This window comes from Callithrix jacchus, chromosome 22 (assembly GCF_049354715.1).
Source record: "Callithrix jacchus isolate 240 chromosome 22, calJac240_pri, whole genome shotgun sequence".
NCBI lineage: Eukaryota > Metazoa > Chordata > Mammalia > Primates > Cebidae > Callithrix > Callithrix jacchus.
This window is the reverse complement of record NC_133523.1, coordinates 27,494,815-27,512,451: the sequence shown is the minus strand read 5'-3', so window position 1 is coordinate 27,512,451 and position 17,637 is coordinate 27,494,815. Positions and strand designations below refer to the sequence as shown.

The window sequence follows — 17,637 nt, the reverse complement described above, 5'->3', positions numbered from 1 at the left end:
ACAGGCTGCCTCCTGAGAAAACTCAAGGGGTTACAACAGCAGTGCCACCAAGGGTCATCCAGACCTCAGTCCTCACTGAACATACATGCTGTCGATGCTGGGTGCACGGAAGATCTGCTTTGGGTGCTCTGGGCAGGTGGGGAATAGGTTGGGAAATACTGTGCCCCCTCCTCTTGTCAGCCTAGAGTTAGTTCTAGGGAGCGTGTCCCAGCCCACCAGGTAACAGATCAAGACCTGCTGCATAAGATCCACATCAGAGTCTTTCCTTAATTTTAACCCCAATTTCCCCTACACTCTTAAACAAGAACCAGTGGTAAGCTCAACAGTCCTCTGTGGGGAGGAGAAGGAAAACAAGCTTGATTTGGCCTTGCTGGATGCTACACCTCAAATATCAAAACATCTTTCAGATCCTATTTCTGGCCAGGCACAGTGGCTCACGCCTGTAATCCCAGCACTTTGGGAAGCAGAGGTGGGTGGATCACTTGAGGTCGGGAGTTCGAGACCAGCTTGGCCAACATGGTAAAACCTTGTCTCTACTAAAAATACAAAATATAGCTGGACATGGCTGCAGGCTTCTGTAATCCCAGTTACTCAGGAGGCTGAGGCAGGAGAATCGCTTGAACTCAGGAGGAGAAGGTTACAGTGAGCCGAGAGCACAGTACTGCACTCCAGCCTGGGTGACAGAGCCAGAGTCCATTTCAAATAAACAAAAACAAACCCACAGAAAAAAGAGAGAGACAGAGACAGAGAGAGAGAGAGAGAGAGAGAGAGAGAGAGTGAGAGAGAGAGAGAGATCCTATTTCTACTGCCCTCCTAAAAGCGAAAGGGAATGGCGGTCCTGGTCTCCCTGTACATATTCTTCCTCATGGCACTGGGTCCTTTCAGACCAGATTCACTGGGCTAGGGCGAAGGAAAGGTTCCTCATGGTCAGTGAGAATCAACATTGCTGCGGAAGACTGCTGACAGCCCACATCACACCCGCACACACTCACGACACACGTCACGGAAGGCCTGGTGTCCCCCAGAAGGTGACAACTATTGAGGGATTTGGAAAAAAATACAAAATAACATATATTTCTTCCCCTATTTTCTGTCTTACCTGGTCCATTGCCAGGAACATAAAGACCATCTAGATGGGCCAGGCTTACTGGTTCACACCTGTAATCCCAACGCTTTGGGAGATGAGGTGGGAGGATTGCTTGAGGCCAAGAGTTCAAGATCAGCCTGGCAGCACAGTGAGACCCCATTTCTGATAAGAACAGATACTACACGTGTACAGCCAAAAGGCCTAGAAGCGATGAGACCCCATTTCTACAAAAAAAAATTAAAAAATGAGCCAAGCATGGTGGTGCACACCTGTAGTCCTAGCTACTTGAGAGGCTGAGGTGGGAGGATCACTAGAGCCCAGGATTTTGAGGCTGCAGTGAGCCCCCGTCACACCACTGCACTCCCACCTGGACAATGACAGATGGAGACTCCATCTCCACAAACCTGGGTCAGTAAAAGAGAGTAGCGATTTTCTCCTTCCCGCTCTGCTGACTCACTCTTGAAGAAAGGCAATGATTTACATCCATCTTGCTTTTTTCACATGACCCTCCTTTTTTGTTTTAATTAGCATGTTTTGACCAAGGATGGTGGCTAATGCCTGTAATCCCAGCAGTTTGGGAGGCTGAAGCAGGTGGATCACTTGACGTCAGGAGTTCAAGACCAGCCTGAGCAGCATGGTGAAACCCTGTCTCTACCAAAAATACAAAAATTAGCCAGGCACAGTGGTCTGTGCCTATGGCCCTAGCTGTTCAGGAGGCTGAGGCAGGAGAGTCACTTGAGCCCAGGAGGTAGAGGTTGCAGTGAGCCGAGATCACACCACTGCACTTCAGCCTGGGCAACAGAGTGAGACGCTGTGTCCAAAAAAAAAAGAGGTAGCAGTGAGCCAAGATCACGCCTCTACACTCCAGCCTGGGTGACAGGGTGAGACTCTGCCTCAAAAAAAAAAAAAAAAAAATAGCATGTCTCAAAACAAAGACAATGCTTTCCAAATACACAAGCGTCACCAAGACACTGTCAAAATAGATCAACGCTTTTGCCTTTTTTCACCCCTTTGGAAGAAGACATGGGAAACAATGAGCAAAGTCCTCATGAAGTAGCCAGTTCCTCAGTTTACCCACAGTGCCCAGGGAAAGAGGTAGGACCAAGGTTCTCGAAGGAGTGGTGTTGGCAAAGGAAACTCCCCAGGCAAATGAGTCATGGTGAGGGTAGCTGGGTCAGGTCAGGCGTGGCTGGTTCCTGCAGGTCTTCCTCCCACAGGCCTGGAACCAAGATTCGTAGAACAGCAGGAAAGCGGCTGGGATGTCTGCACCATGGATGGTGGAGTCAGTCCTACCTAGACACCCTTTGCTTCTCTGGGGTTCAAGCCTGGCACTTTCTGCAAAGTGGCCTCCTAGAAGACCAGACTGCATCGCACTGTTCCCAGCCGACCATCTTTATAACAAAGTGTTGAGAAGTGGCTCTCACTTCCCGGAGCTCACTAGGAAAGCCGCCTGCCCCTGCCTGGAGGACTGGCACAGCTCTACCCTTGGCACAATTGCAGCTGCAGGTACCTGAGAACACTTGGACTGACGGTCCACACACACAGGGCTGTGAGAGTGACAGCACCCAGATCTGGAGGGGCTTTGGTCCCAGGGAGGCTGGGCCATGAGCGATGGTGACGTTGAAATGTTTCAAACTGACATCCAACCCACATCTCTCTTCCTGCCTTTCTCAACTGCCTGTGCCTCACAGTGCGGGACAGACAGACACCCGCGGTAGGACCAGTGGCAGAAGTGAGGCGTCATGGGTTAATGCGCCTCTTTTTTTTAGTCAGTGGTGTCTATTTGCAAAGCTGACCTAATGCACAGCCTCACAGCTCTCGACCTCTGAAGGACCAAGAGGGACACAGGAGCCTTTGTCTCATGGCAAACAAAAGGCAAAGTCACAGCAGAGTGGACCCTGAAGTGATGTGGGATGCTTGCCCCACCCACCCCACCCTGGAGGACGCCAGCCTTGCCAGGCCGCCCGAGGGGGCAGATTCAGAGTGAATGTGGCAGAAGGAAATGTATGTCCAGTTTCAACCCCACCACCCACCCGGTCCCCACTCTTTGGAACGTCCTACAACGAGTGGCCCATCCCAAGCCCAGGGAAACTGACATTTCTCTGCACCAACAGCTGGCACAAAAAGAAGTTCTCCAAAAAGCAAAGTCCATTGCACGTTTTATTTTTGTTTTGTTTTGTTTTTTAGAGATGGGGTTTCACCATATCAGTCAGGCTCGTCTCAAACTCCTGACACCCGCCTCGGCCTCCCAAAGTGCGGGGATTACAGGCGTGAGCCACCGCACCCCACCTATGGCGCATTTTGGACTCCTTCATGGAAGCCAGGCATTTCCACTTCGCCAGGCCTCTCCCCAGATGCCCTCCCTCCATAGCAAAGCCCCCCAAATCTCTAACAATTGGACCCTCATTGCAAAGCAAAAAGCACCATAATTAGCTCCATAAAGTAATCAAGCCCCATTAACGGGAAAAAAAAAAATATGACATGAAGCTTTTGTTTCCAGAAATGAAAGAAAGAAGGCTAAAAAAAAAAAAAAAGAAAAGAAAAAAGAGAAAGAAGGAAAGAGAAGAAAATCCAGCAGCAGCAGCAACAGCTTCGGGGCTTCCAGAAAAGGAGAAGCTTGTCACCCAGGCACACAGGGAGAGTTCTCCGGGCGGGTGCCGAATGGCAAGAAGGGTTAAATTTATGTTCCATTACAAGTCCCCTTTTTTTTGGTTTCATCTTCTCAGTAAAACACATAACTTAAAATGAAATCAAATATTAAAAATGACAGACTATATAAGTGCTGTGAGTAACTTCAGGTCACGGAGGGAGGGAAAAGCCGGCAAGTTGTCAGGCACTATCTGTCAGAGTGAATTAGAAACAATCAACAGAGACTGAAAGGGAAGGTGATTGTTATTAAGCAGCAGGGCTGTGAGCAGGCTACCCAGATGTGGCCATGCATATAAAGGACAGGAAGCAGCAGTTTAATTCAGGAAGCCCTGGCGAACAGGGCAGCAGAGAGGAGAAAAGTCCTTTGTCGCTAATAAGCTGGAAGTTACTTTGATAACAGCGGGGTTAGGCTCGAGAATAAAACACATTTCTTTCACTACCACACACCATTAATATCGCAGAAATGTGGTCGGAAGAAATGCCCAGTGCACGGAGAGCTTAGCCAGTGGCCTTCCCCGGCAGAAGCCTGGGAAGGGAAGCTGGAGCCTGAGTCGTCCCCATTTCAGCCAATGCCTGCCCTCCTTCCAAGGCCAGGCTCTTTCTGACCGCATCGGACCGACTGTCACCTTCCAGAAATGTCATCTGACCAAAAAGGAATACTGATGGTGTTTCATTATGTCCCGACGTCAGACTCTCCCATCTCTGTGGCCTGTGGGAAAGGTACAAGCCCGGTAAACAGCCTCGACATAATAAAGTCCATGCATGCAGCAACGAAAAACAATTTTATATGCAGACAAGGCCCGATTTCATAAGAAATTACTTATGCAGGCGTTCTGCAATTATCCTGTGATACTTTCAGGCAACAGTCTGACAGCAGTTGTGCAAACAATAAAGGGATTACAGAAATAAAAACAAATAATATTACACACACAGAAACTCCATGTTGCATGTGAAAAGGATGGAGGGAGGGCACAGAAATCAAGGGAACCAGGCAGGGGCCAACAGGAAGTGAGGCCCCGAGCCCGGCCGACCCCTTCCCAAGCACTTGCACTATGCCCAAGCTTGCTGCACGGTACTTTCGTAGAAGGAAACGTGAAATGTTGGACTTTATTATGTCGAGGCTCTTTACCGGGCTTGTACCTTTCCCACAGGCCACAGAGATGGGAGTGTCTGACGTCAGGACATAATGAAACACCATCAGTATTCCTTTTTGGTCAGATGACATTTCTGGAAGGTGACAGTCAGTCCGATGCGGTCAAAAAGAGCCTGGCCTTGGAAGGAGGGGAGGCACTGGCTGAAATGGGGACGACTCAGCAGCTATCTGGGGGCAGCTATCTGGGGGCCTGCCTCGACCTCCTCCCCCAGCTCTGGAGATGCTGGGCCACCTGCTTGCCTCTCTCACCCTCAGGCTCTTCATTGAGGGGAAGCTGAGGTTTTTGGCTCCCTCTGAGGAAGGAGCAGAGTCCAGACCAGGAAGAGGTGAGCAATAGGTTTTCTTCTTGCTCAGCAGGTGGCTTTATACAGCAGAAAGCATCTTGTCCTTCTGCCTCTCCCAGGGTCAATGCAGGCCCTGGGTCAACTGCCCCTGTCCAGTCGCAGCCCAGAGAAAGCCTCAGCATAGCAGAGGATCAGAACCACTGCTTCCCAAATGCAGGGGAGAAAAGTCAGTGGATCAGCCACATGTGAGGGCGGAATCAGACTCAGAGGAGGCGGAAGTGTTTTTCCAAGCAGCCCTTACCCAAGTGGTGTGGGAAGGGGTCGTCCTACTGCCCCCAAGGATGCAACTCTGCCATCCCCTCATCCGCACTGCAGACATCGGTAGGATAGGTTGGCATCCTATAACTCAGGTGCTGGGGAGACAGGAAGGAAGGTGGAACCAGATGCCAGCAGCAGGGCATCCTGACTGCCTCCCCCAGAAGATGGGGACTTCTGTATTGCTGCCTACCTCTGAGTAACGGCCCTACCCTGTGCAGTCAGAAACCATCACTGGCCTCCCTGTGGCACAGCCATATTCAGCAGCAGGAAAACTCAGGGCCAGGAGAATCGTGGGGCCAGGGACCTGCAATGCTCCAGGCCCTCTGCACCTCATACGCTCCAGGCCAGGCTGTCCCAAGGGCAGCTCAGGGCCACACTGGCCACTCCTTGCAGAGAGCCCCCCATGCACACTGCGTCTGCCCCTGTGCTCAGGAATCACAAAATATAGTCCCGAGCTCCAGCCAGTTCACACGCACACTTGTGTTTACAGAAAGTGTTTTGAAGACTAGAATTTGATCCCCACATCAGAGAAGAAAAATTTTTAAAGAACTGGATTCTCTTTTGCTGACTTTTCTTTCAAAACTCCGAAAACTTCGGCAAACTCGGCCCATGCTCCTAGGCAGCTGCAATAGGTGGAAGCTGGCTGGTGATGGTGGTGGTGGTGGTCCCTTTTGATGGGCCAGCTCTCCCCGTCCTGCTCTGTGCAGACTGACCTTCATGCATTGACCAACTGCGCTCTGAATCTGGGGCAATGACAGCTCCTCAAGAGGGATGAGACCTGCCCAGGACACACAGTGACAAGGTGGGCCATAGAAACACATTCTGAGGCAGAGTCCCAACCCTGCCCCAGGCTGAGCTGCTTCCGCCTTGATTGCCTTTGTCCAAAACTTTCATGGTTCTGACCCTAAAATGGGCCTGCTGGAATCCCTGAAGGGCATCTCAAATCACCTGTCCAGGTACCAGAAACTCGCAGCCAGCATTCAGGCCTGATTGCATCCCGAGTGCTGGCATAAGTCAGACTTGGGCAGACCTTGGGTTTTGCAATTCCTGCATGTCGGAAAATTCAGAAAGAAATGTGGATTTGTCATATATTGGGTTTGCTTAAACCAAAAGGCAACAAGTTCTAAGAAGCGAGGGGGCTAGTCAATCAAAACAACAAGTGATTGCCAACCACTCAGTGGCCAGGAACAGTCCTAGGGACTGTGAGAGCCACGGAGATGAAGAAGACACAAGACCCACCACCCAGGCACAAGCTAGAGCCTCAGTTCACCTAAGGTGGCCCCCAAGGTACCTAGATCTGCCTGGTGTCCCCAGGGAGGTGAGGAGGGCATACTGTGCTCAGGTGAGAACATAAATGGATGGATTCTGGCTCTGGCTCTGCTAATGACTTGCTGTGTGACCCTAGGCCAGATCCTTACCCTCTCTGAGCCCCAGTCTTCTCACCCATAAAAGGAAGGTGGCTTTGATCATTAAAGTTTCTGCTAGCCCAAGGGTTCCATGAGCCTATGAATGACCCGGAATTCAGGAGAAGAGTGTGTCACTTGGCAATAACACCTGCACTGCCCAAGGGAAAGAGGTCTCCACTATAACCACCAAGACGCTTTACACTTAAACTCACCCTGCATGCATGATGAGCCATACTGAGCCAGTTTTCCCCTGCAGTGAACAGGAGATGGCTGCAACTCCCTGAGGGTCACTCTTCTTCTCTGGGTATAGACTTAGCCAGACGCAGGCTCCCTGATCAATGGAAGAAGCAGAGTCTGTACCAGGAAGAGGTGAGCCATAGTTGAGCAGGGCAGCCCGGTTGGACTCTGTGGGCTGATGTGGGATCTGAGCTCAGAGAAGTTAAGTGGTCTGTGATCCTCCCAGAAGCCTGTCACTCTCCCCAAGCGCCCACAGCTGGGAGGCTCAGGCCTCCCTGGGCTGCACAGAAAGCTCATGCCAGGGCCTGAGGAGCTGTCACAGGCCCTGCTGCTCCAAGAGCAGGGCCCCCAGTGCTGCTGTCCATCTTTCTTGCATCCACAGAGCCTGGAATCCCTAATTCCCAGCTTTGGGCAAGTCACTAGGTCATCCCTGCAGCAGAAAATGACGGCTACCAAGAGCCAATCCAGGCCACTCATTCCTGGCACCCAGGAGCATCTCCACACCTGCAAAGGGAGGGTTTCTCAAGATACTCCCCGTGGTTACACATGAGAGTCCACACTCCTCAGCATGGTCCACAAAGCCATGGCTGATAAAGGCCCTCCACCCCCCGCATCCTCTCCCCGGGGCTCGCTGTCCGGTCACACTGGCCTACATGCTGCCCCTTAGATGTGCCACGCTCTTCTCCACCACAGGGCCTTTGCACTTGCTGTCATCTCTGCTGGGAAAGCTCTTCCCAGAACTCCACCCCACTGGCCCCTCCATGTCCTCTAGACCTCTAATTGGCAGTGTCCCTTCCTTAGGGGGCCATCCCCTAACCACTGCCCTCTCTCAAGCACAGACACTCCCCACTCCTTCCCCACCCACTCTCCTGCTTCCTTTTCTCATGTATATATGTCTCTATGATGTCATCGTATCCACTGGCTTCCTTGTTTACTGCTCCCCACCCTCAACCCCCATAACATCAGTCCACTGAGGACAGGACCCTCATCTGTCTTGTCTAACACTGTACCTAGTGCAATGGCTAAAAATGGCTAAGAGTTCAGGCTCTAAACTTGGGAAGGATTGTGCTGGAACCACCAGGTTTGAAGCAGGAAGAAGGGATTATGCTAAGGGATCAGGCTGTAATGGCGGAAGAGCCATGCTCAGACCTGCCTTCCAGGTTTGGGGCAGACCACTTCTCCGACCTCAGGTCCTGCATCTGGAAAGTGGACGGAGCTATAGTACCTACTACCTGCAAGGGGATTTGGAAGGATCAATTGAGATGATACCAAGAAATGCGTATGCCTGAATGAGCTCTGTTCTACCTTCTCTCTAGAGTCAAAATCATCTCTGATTTTGGTTTTCTCCCTGGGAAAGTGTGAAGAATGAGACCCTACACACCGACCTCATTCAGCAGCTACCAAGGAGTTTGCTGGGACCTTTTCTTCCAAAAGCCTGGAGATCTCGTGGTGAAGATTCAATACGATGCAAAGCCCCACACACATGTGCCGGGCTTATCATCATTATCACATGGAAATTACCATTATTCACTCCCTCCTCTGTGCTCCCGAAGTACCGCTTCTGCAGCATTTAACTAAGGTAATTACTGCTGTGGGAAGAATGTTGACTCACTCATCTGTACCAGGACAGAGGGGCTGACTCGGGGCAGCCCAGGCAACCACAGAATCGGCACCTGAAGTGCACAGTGCCTGGGATCCCCAGAGTCCTGCAGGTGCCTGGGACACAGTGTGTCTGTCACATAAAAGGAAGGTCCTATAGGTTTGGAGTGTCTTTCCTTCTGGAAGTCACCAGGCCTCCCAACCCAAACATGGGGTCTTTCTAAAGGATAAAACTACAGAAGGCTAGACAACTATGCCCCAAAATTCTGCCTCCAATCTTTGCAGAGGGCTGTCTGGAAATCCACATTGTGGTGGGACATGAAATCAGTCCGAGGTGTGTGGTTCATTCAGTTACCAATGGCTGCTTCAATTTTTATGTAATCAGTGCTTAAGAGTGGCACTCTTGGTCAGGCACAGTGGCTTATATCTGTAATCCCAGCACTTTTGAGGCAGAGGCAGGCAGATGACTTAAGCCACTGGTCCCCAAGCTTCTTGGCATCAGGGACCAGTTTTGTGGAAGACAATTTTTCCATGGATCAGGAGGTGGTGATAGTTTCGGGTGAAACTGTTCCAGATAATCAGGCATTAGATTCTCAGAAGGAGCACGCAACCTAGATCCCTCGCATTCGCAACTCACAGTAGGGTCTGGGGTCCTGTGAAAATCTAATGCAGCCGCTGATCTGAGAGGAGGTGGAGCTCAGGCGGTAACACTCGCTCACCCACAGCTCAGTTACTAACAGACCACAGACAGTACCAGCCCATGGCCCAGAGGCTGGGGACCCCTGGTTTAAGCCCAGAAGTTCAAGACTAGCCTGGGAAAAATGGCAAAACCTCATCTATACAAAACATACAAAAATTAGCCAGGCATGGCGGGAGACACCTGTAGTCCTAGCTACTTGGGAGGTTAAGGCATGGGGATCCATCACTTGAGACCAGGAGGTCAAGGTTGCAGTGAGCCAAGATCACACCACTGCACTCCAGCCTGGTGACAGAGTGAGAGCCTGTCTCCAAATAAAAAAGCAAAATGAAATAAAATAAAGAGTGCGGTCTGGACGTCCTGAAGCTGCATTTGTACAGGATTTGATACAATATGGGTTGGATGTGTGTCCCCTTCAAATCTCACATTGAAATGTGATTCCTGGTGTGGAGGCGGGGCCTGGTAGGAGGAGATTGATCATGGGGTGGATCCCTCATGAGTGGTTTCGTACCATCCCATTGATGATAAGTGAGTTCTCAGTTGGTTCATGCAAGATCTGGTTGTTTAAAAGAATCTGAGACTTCCATCACCCCTTCCCTGGCTCCCTCTCTCACTGTGTGACGCTCCTTCTCCTTCACCTTCCACCACGGGCAAAAAGCTCCATGATGCATCACCATAAGCCACGCAGTTGCAGAAGCCAAGCAGATGCTGGCGCTGTGCTTGTACAGCCCAAAAATCCAGGAGCCAAATACACCTCCTTTCTTTATAAATCACCTAGCCTCAGGTATTTCTTTACAGCATCACAAACGTGGCCTAATATTTAAGACTCCGAAAAGACAAGTGTGCAGTACAAAGAATCGGGAGGACATTGGTGAAGAGAAGCAGCAAGAGCCCCAGCAGGAAACTCTGGAAGTTCAGAAAAGGCTCTGGGGCTGAATTAGCCCACTTCCAACCCATCCTTAACCAGCTCATCCCAGGCCCAGACTACCTGGGGCAGTACTCCACTTCAGGGCCCTAGAAGCCTGTGGTCTGGAGCCTGAAGGTCCATGAGAGGCAGGAAGGACGGTGCCCACACAGTCTTTGCTTGTTTCTAAGACCTGCCCCCTTTCTTGGTCTCCAGGGAACAACATTTCTTCTTGGGGACACAATTTGTTCTTGGATGTAAAGTCTCAATCCTACTTCCAGTTCATGGGATCCAGAAATTATTCCAAAATGTATTATTTCCAGTCTGGGAAAATCTCCCTGGCTTTATGTGGCCAAACCCACAGAACATATCATTGTTCTGTATCTTATAGGAGGCCCAGAGCAGGCCAGAGCAGTTAATTTTGTTAAATGGCATGACATGAGCAGGTGTAGTGGCTCAGGCCTGTAATTCCAACATTTTGGGAGGCCAAGGTGGGAGGATCGCTTGAGCCCAGAGGGTTAACGCTGCAGTGACCCATGATTGTACCACTGCACTCCAGCCTGGATGACAGAGCGAGACCCCATCTCTGTGAAAATAAATAAATCAATAATATAAAACGCATGCCTCTGTGGCAGAGAATCTGATGAGCCTGGAGCTACTGTCTATTCTACAGAGTCCGAGAAGCTCATGCAAAGGATGTCTGTGTCTCATTTTCAGAGGACATGCATGTCCCTTCTCCACCTCCCTCGTTCAGGCACCTGGGCAGGTGGTTCATCCTTGTCTTCCTTACTTATCCCAACTGGGGTCAGGGAAAATGGCACCTTTCAGCACCTCCTCCATCTCGGGAGGCATGCAACGTGGAATGTTCCAGTACAAGCTGGTGCACTTACTGCCCCTGGAGGAAGCCAGTCTTACCCCTACCTGAGGCCTGTAGCACGGATGCTAAACTGGGCCTTCCAAAACTGTGAGCATCCACATGGCAGAATCCTCACTATCAATGTAGCAGCTAAATATTGTAAGGCTCCTAACTCCTCCATCTGTGTTTTGCCTCCCAAGAGGGAAAATAGTCTTCGCAGACATTCCCTTATCTGGCAGGCACATTCTAAACCTTACTGGCAACTGCAGGCTTGTTTTCCCAACCAAACAGCTATGGAACCAAAAATTGTTCCTGCCGGCGATATGCTGTGGAAGGAACTAGCCAACCAGCTCAGTCTGGAAGCCCGGGGCCCGGAAGCCTGTGGGTTGTCACCACGCCTAGGGGAGACCCAGTGCTCTGAGAAGTCACCGTTGCCAGGGGAGACCTGCTCATCTGCTGACGGAAGCGACCACTGCTGGTATTCGCTGTTCCTTCTTCTTAACACGAAATACACCCACCAAGAAACTGATGGAAAACACTCACCACAGTGTGAAATCAACACTTTCTAACTCAAATAAAGGGGGTTAAAGAAAGGAAAACTTCCAACTCTTACTCTGCAGATATTTTTCTTCTACAATATTACACAAGGCTGTAGCACCACAGCTGTCCCATCCCCTGGTCCCCTGCCTCCAGGCACACCTGGAGCCCCAGACCCTCGAGTTCCAATTTATAATACTTCCCCGATTTTTTTCTTATCCCTTCCGATTCTTAATACTGGAACCCTGCACCTGTGCAATTGCTAATAAACCAATATCAGATGATAACTGTGGAAACCTAATTGATAGGGGCTTTTATCGACTGGCCTTGATGTCTATCTGGGGTTCTCAACAGCCAAGATTTAAATGTTTCGTTTTATTTTTAACTTTCACTTTTCCACATTTCAGCGATGTCAGGCAAAGAGGTATGGTTTTACTATCAGAACGAATCATGGTGCAGAATAATTTATGACTTCAGCTTGGGCTTTCAGAAAAGCTATTTCAAATCTTCCCTTTGATTTGGTTGTATCAAAACTACTCAAAATAACAGCAGCACTTTCTTGGAACCAGAATATGTTAGCGGCACCTCAGGATCTTGCACTGAAGCCCCATCTTTATCCCAGAAGAAAACTTCAGAAAGGCCTTAAGCCACAGAGGGGAAAATAACATTTTTTCATGATCTCTTTGTGGCTCCTTCCCACCCATCCCCAAACATACCCAAACCACAAAGGAATTCCTCCACCATAGGGAAAGGCCCTGCCAGCCACCACTCACAGAGAGCTTATTGGACTCCTACCTGGGTTGAGGAGAGGGTAGGAGGAAGCCCTTGGCACGGGCAGGGCTTCAGAGAAAAGCTGTTTGGTTTGGATTTGTGTTAGGTCAACGCAACTAGGCAGAAGGCAATGAGGTGCTTCTGGGGAGAAGAAAGAGTTCTAATATCGTAAGACTTACCTTAGCAGCTTAACTGCATACTTGTCTTAAGGACTGTCAGTCTGGTGAGAAAAAGCCCCAGAAAGGATAAAGTTGGTGCAGGCACTGACAGATTGCAAGAGGGGCGTCCCCGTTCCCTATCGCAAAAGGAAATATAGAAAGAAATGATGTAAAGTGAAATGTAACAAATCCACCAAATCACAGCAATATGCAGAGGTCAAGGAAATTCAACGGAAAAGGTTAAAGATGAAATCAAATCCGGTGTATGAGAATGGAAATCTATCCCCATGCAAGGCCACCGGTGACGTGCTGTAGACAAGAAGCTAAATACTGCCTAGCACTGGGATCTTTCATTTTCATCAGATCAATAAAAGCTTATATTTATCAGGATTCCAAGCAGCTGCCACTTCTGACAACCTCCACTTTATTTTCTCACTCCTTGTGCTCTATCAGGGCAAAGAGGAGAGGAGAAGCAGCTTTTAATGCTATTTACACCTGAAGACACAATTCCATCAAGAGGTCCTATTTTGTTAAAGAAACAGGGATTGATGTGATTATATTGGCAGGAGCGGGAAGTCTCTTTGTTCTTCTCCCCCATGTTTTCCCCTTTGCAATCCAGACCCAGCAAGAAGATTTCCTAACATGAAGTCCATGTGCGAGCACTTTTTTGTTCAAACTTACCATTTACAAAGAGAGGAAAGGCTTTCTGCTAAAACAGTTACCACTCTAATCATCTGTACAACAATATTTGCTATCAGGCATTCTAAATAGATTATCACCAGTCCATCTGTGTCATTATTGATTTATAAGGCTTTAAGCAGCTTTAGAATGGAAGCTTTCCCACTGAGGGGTTTCTCGTATAAATCAGAGCCGTGCTCAAATATAGCAGCCATCACTCAAGATATTGTTCTTAAAATCATAACAAGAAGGAGAAAATGATAAATTGCTTGTAATATACTGATCCAAACTGATATGCAAATCTTGTTTTTTAAATATATTACTTGAGTAAAAAGAGGCATCATTAACATATGAATGCTATATGCAAATGTAGTGACAGAGCAGATGTTGGCGCATGTAATTGACCTATATGTGAATTGCATCAGAACCCTTAACTCTATTAATTCACTACCCAGTAACTAGATATTGTCCAAAAAGTACATTCTTTGAAACCATATACTGGAAGCAAAGCTGACAGGGTTCCAAGGATTCTGAAACAAGGTCACTGTCACTAGTATTTTGCTGTCATCTGCATTCCCCTTCTTATAGATGACATCATCATGTGGCCGTGTAAATCGATCACTTAATAGCATTTAGAAAATACTGCAGTGGGGAACAGGTTATAAAAAAAAAATGCCCCAGTTTTATTCTTTTTCTTGGCAGAAATGTCATACCTCTTAAACTGAGGGTTTGTGCATGAGTGCACAGTGAAACACACAGATGCCATTTTATTCCCCGTCTTTATTTTTCCACTTCTTCTCAGAATGACATTAAATTGTATTAAATAGCCTTTTGTCCACAGGGCACAGACCACCCCGCATATGATAATGTATTAATGCCCCACGTTCCAGCCACTGAGCTGAAACATTCTGAGACTTGGAGGATAAGTATGAAGCACCATTGTGTGTATAGCCTGCTAACAACTGTGACACATACTAATAGAAACATACCTAATAAATTACTGCTTTCAGGTCTAGCAAGCTGACATTTCTCTGCAAGGGACAATTTTATATTTGTGGCACAGAACAAAATTGCTTCATATGAAGCCACTGTGGATTAGCATAAAAATTAACACTTAAATTTCAGCTTATTTTCCACCCTCTCCTCCTGCCACAACAATCAATTCCTCTTATAAATCTGATTAGATTTTATGATGCTTATTATTCAGAGCATGTCTCAACACAGCATTCACAGGCTTGAAGACTATTTGTTTAAATAGAAAAAAGAAGCAGATAAATCTATAGGTATTTTTTATTACCCCATTCCCCACCAGTTTCTTTCTCATATTGTAACATCAGTAATTGATTGCACACATTAATTAACATGTAAGGTAGAAATTCTGCATTATGCATGATTTATTTTCCTATCTGGTGAGTAGGTTTGTCTGCTGCCCTTGTGTTTCTAGGACATTGGGCTCGATTCTGGTCCAGACATAAATGCCAATGCTCATTCCCCCTGAAAGTTATTAATGTCAGATATGAAATGAGATTTTTGATTTCACCTGCTTACTAATCCACAAAAGCTGTTTTGAGTGATGCAGGCTTAAACGCCGAAATTTGAAATGATATATTGCTATATCTGATAACATGCAAATATGTTCATTAGACGTAATTTAGCAGGAGAGAATAGCAACACTTTTATAACAAGTCTAGGTCAAAAATGGTTGTTAATTAAGCAAGTCATGAAAAATGGCATTGCAAGGAGACTGTCCAGCAGACACCAGAGTTTCTAATGGTATACCTTGAATAGGTACCCATTGCTTTGCACTCAAATGAACAGAAAACAACAACTTTCTGAGCATCGCATACAATCGAAAGCAAGGTTAACAAAAGTATACCCACATTAAGAACCTCAATGGAATCACATATCCTACTTAGATTTTAATGCTAACACACTATACTCCTCCATTTGAAGATGCGATTTCACTTTCTGTCTTAGTGGCTTAAAGTGATTTACATGGTTGACTCCTTCACAAATAAACCAGAAAAGAAATTAATATTATATCCGGCCATGCTGCTGGCTGCCCTGAGTGTTTATGGCTGTGTGTATTTTAAATCAAGCAGAGTAATAGGGAAAAAGATGGCTGGCTGCTGAGGGCAGGGTTGGGGGCTGAGGTGGATGAAGCACGGACCCCAAGGAGAGGAATGTGAGCGGTTCTGCTGCTTCCTGTCTCTGTAGTTCTTCTGAGTGTACACTCGGTTACCTAGGGAACCAGTATGTAGCAAGAACTCTTCTCATTGGCCATGAGTTGATATTCAACGTGGGTGGGATTCTGGGGCATAGGTAAAACAGAACACCTGAGCTTGGCTTCTTGGAGTGGGGCTTTCTGAATGAATGGGGAAGGACTGTACCTTGAGAGTTAACTAGAGTATAAGGAAGGCAGGAACATTTTCCACCTGGCCACGCATACGGGCTTCGCTACAGGGAGGGATGATATTCATACAGGGGTCAAGGCCATAAACATCTGGAACCAACAGGTGCCCCAGGCCAGCCTGCATGTGTGAAAGACATTATGAATGCTCTACTTACCCAGTCTTTGCAGCCAGATACTTGGAACACTGTCTGCAAAGCAGGAAGGGCACACAGATGCATTTGGAGCCCTATGCACTAAGGAAAGTTGAGTGTGAAAACAAAATACCATCCCACTAAACCAGAAGAAGTCTGCATTTAAGCCGTCTTAACAATCTTAGCAAGTCTGCACCTAAGCCACCCCGAAAATCAACAAGCGCCAACTCAGCACTTGAGGCAAAAGACACGGTATGTTTCATCCTCACTCACTGGTGGAGACAGAAGGCCATTCTTAGCCTGGCTTGCACTTGGCGTTATTACGATTGCCAGGAATTCTACCACATCTTTGGATTGCGTTTGACTGCATCTGTGCTTTCAAATATGGGTTCTCAACCTGTGAAACAGGCACTCATCCTGCAGGCCTCTCAGGGATCATGTGAAAATTAAAAAAAAAAAAAAATGGATGGAAACTCTTTGGTGGGAGAAGAGAGGAAACCTTAGCTCTGCATGGCACTTTGGTACTTTTGTATTCCCTCGGTGCCTTCCACTGCAGCTCCTGCCCTGCCCCATGTGCACCCCTCATGAGACTCAGGACAGACAGCCTCTCCTTGCCCTGTCACATCCCAGCCCTGGATCCTGGACTCGCCATCCATTGCATCCCCATGAAGGATTCTGCCAGTCCTCCGCACTCAGAAGCAACCCAACGATGTCCCAGGGTCACAGGAAGACTTGTGAAGGCGACCCCGGGGGTGCCCACAAATTTTCAGCCATGGAGAAAAAATGGACAGGGAGGCTCAAGGATCTCAGCACGTAAGGGAGATTTGAATGCCACAGTCATGGTGGATGAATTTAGCCTGCACCTCTCCCAGGCCAGAAAATAATGCCTCTCAGGTATACTGGCACTGTTTATTCAACTTAGCCTCACGACCAATCATATGCAAGATGCCCAGAGTCTACCCTGGGTGCAGTTAAGCCATTGTAGGCTCCTCCAGAAGCTTTAATTCATTTCTTAGTGTTTTATTTTTTGAATGAAGGAAGGAACTATCGAATGCATACATGAACAAATATATGAAGAAGCGAATGAATGCATAAGGGCATCTATAAATGGAAGGAGAAATAGATGATTGAAAGAATTTATAAAGTAATAAATGCATGAATTAATGGGTAAATGCATAAACACATGTAAATCAAAAATGTTTTATGAATGGATGGAAGAATATCATTGGAATCTTGTCATCAAGAAGTACACACACAGGTGTCTCCAGCATGCCCACGTGACAGATTGAAGTAGGACATAGGAGAAGACATGGTAAGTAGGGTCCCTGCCTGTTTGCTCTCTAGGGGTTTGGTCACCTATCTTTGTCTCCCTTCCAATGTCTCAAAGCACACAGACTTCTAGAAACTCTGTAGGGCAGCCTGTAGCATTCTGCAAAAACCCTTGTGGAGTTGGGAGAGGAGAGAGGAATATTCCTATCTCTATCTGAATCTTCAAAAGGGGAGGATTTGTTCAGGGTGTTTCTGACGACAAGACCCCTGGCCCTGTGTACCTCAGTGCACTCCTACTAGACACCAAGACACTCTCCCTGGGAGCAGGGGCCACAGTGGCTGAGAGCACAGACCCTAGACCAGAGCCCAGTAGGCTCCTGTGCTCATACTGAGAAGTCGCATCCTGACCCCAAGCCTCCATTTCTTCATCTGTAGAATGGAGATCATAAATGAAAGAGCTTGGTACCCCATAAACACTCAACTCCCAGCC

General features: G+C 47.9%; 1 protein-coding gene across 39 annotated transcripts in view; it reads right to left on the bottom strand.

Annotated features, from left to right (window-relative positions):
- Positions 1-17,637, bottom strand: part of ZNF536 (zinc finger protein 536) — a 492,436-nt gene that overhangs the window by 344,905 nt on the left and 129,894 nt on the right. For 14 of the 39 annotated variants that reach the window (XM_054249961.2, XM_078359566.1, XM_078359579.1 and 11 more), the window contains exon 3: positions 12,678-12,793. The exons of the other annotated variants lie outside the window; for them this stretch is intronic. The gene's annotated coding sequence lies outside the window, so the exon portion shown is untranslated. The remainder of the gene's footprint in view (positions 1-12,677; positions 12,794-17,637) is intronic. 39 annotated transcript variants of the gene reach the window in all.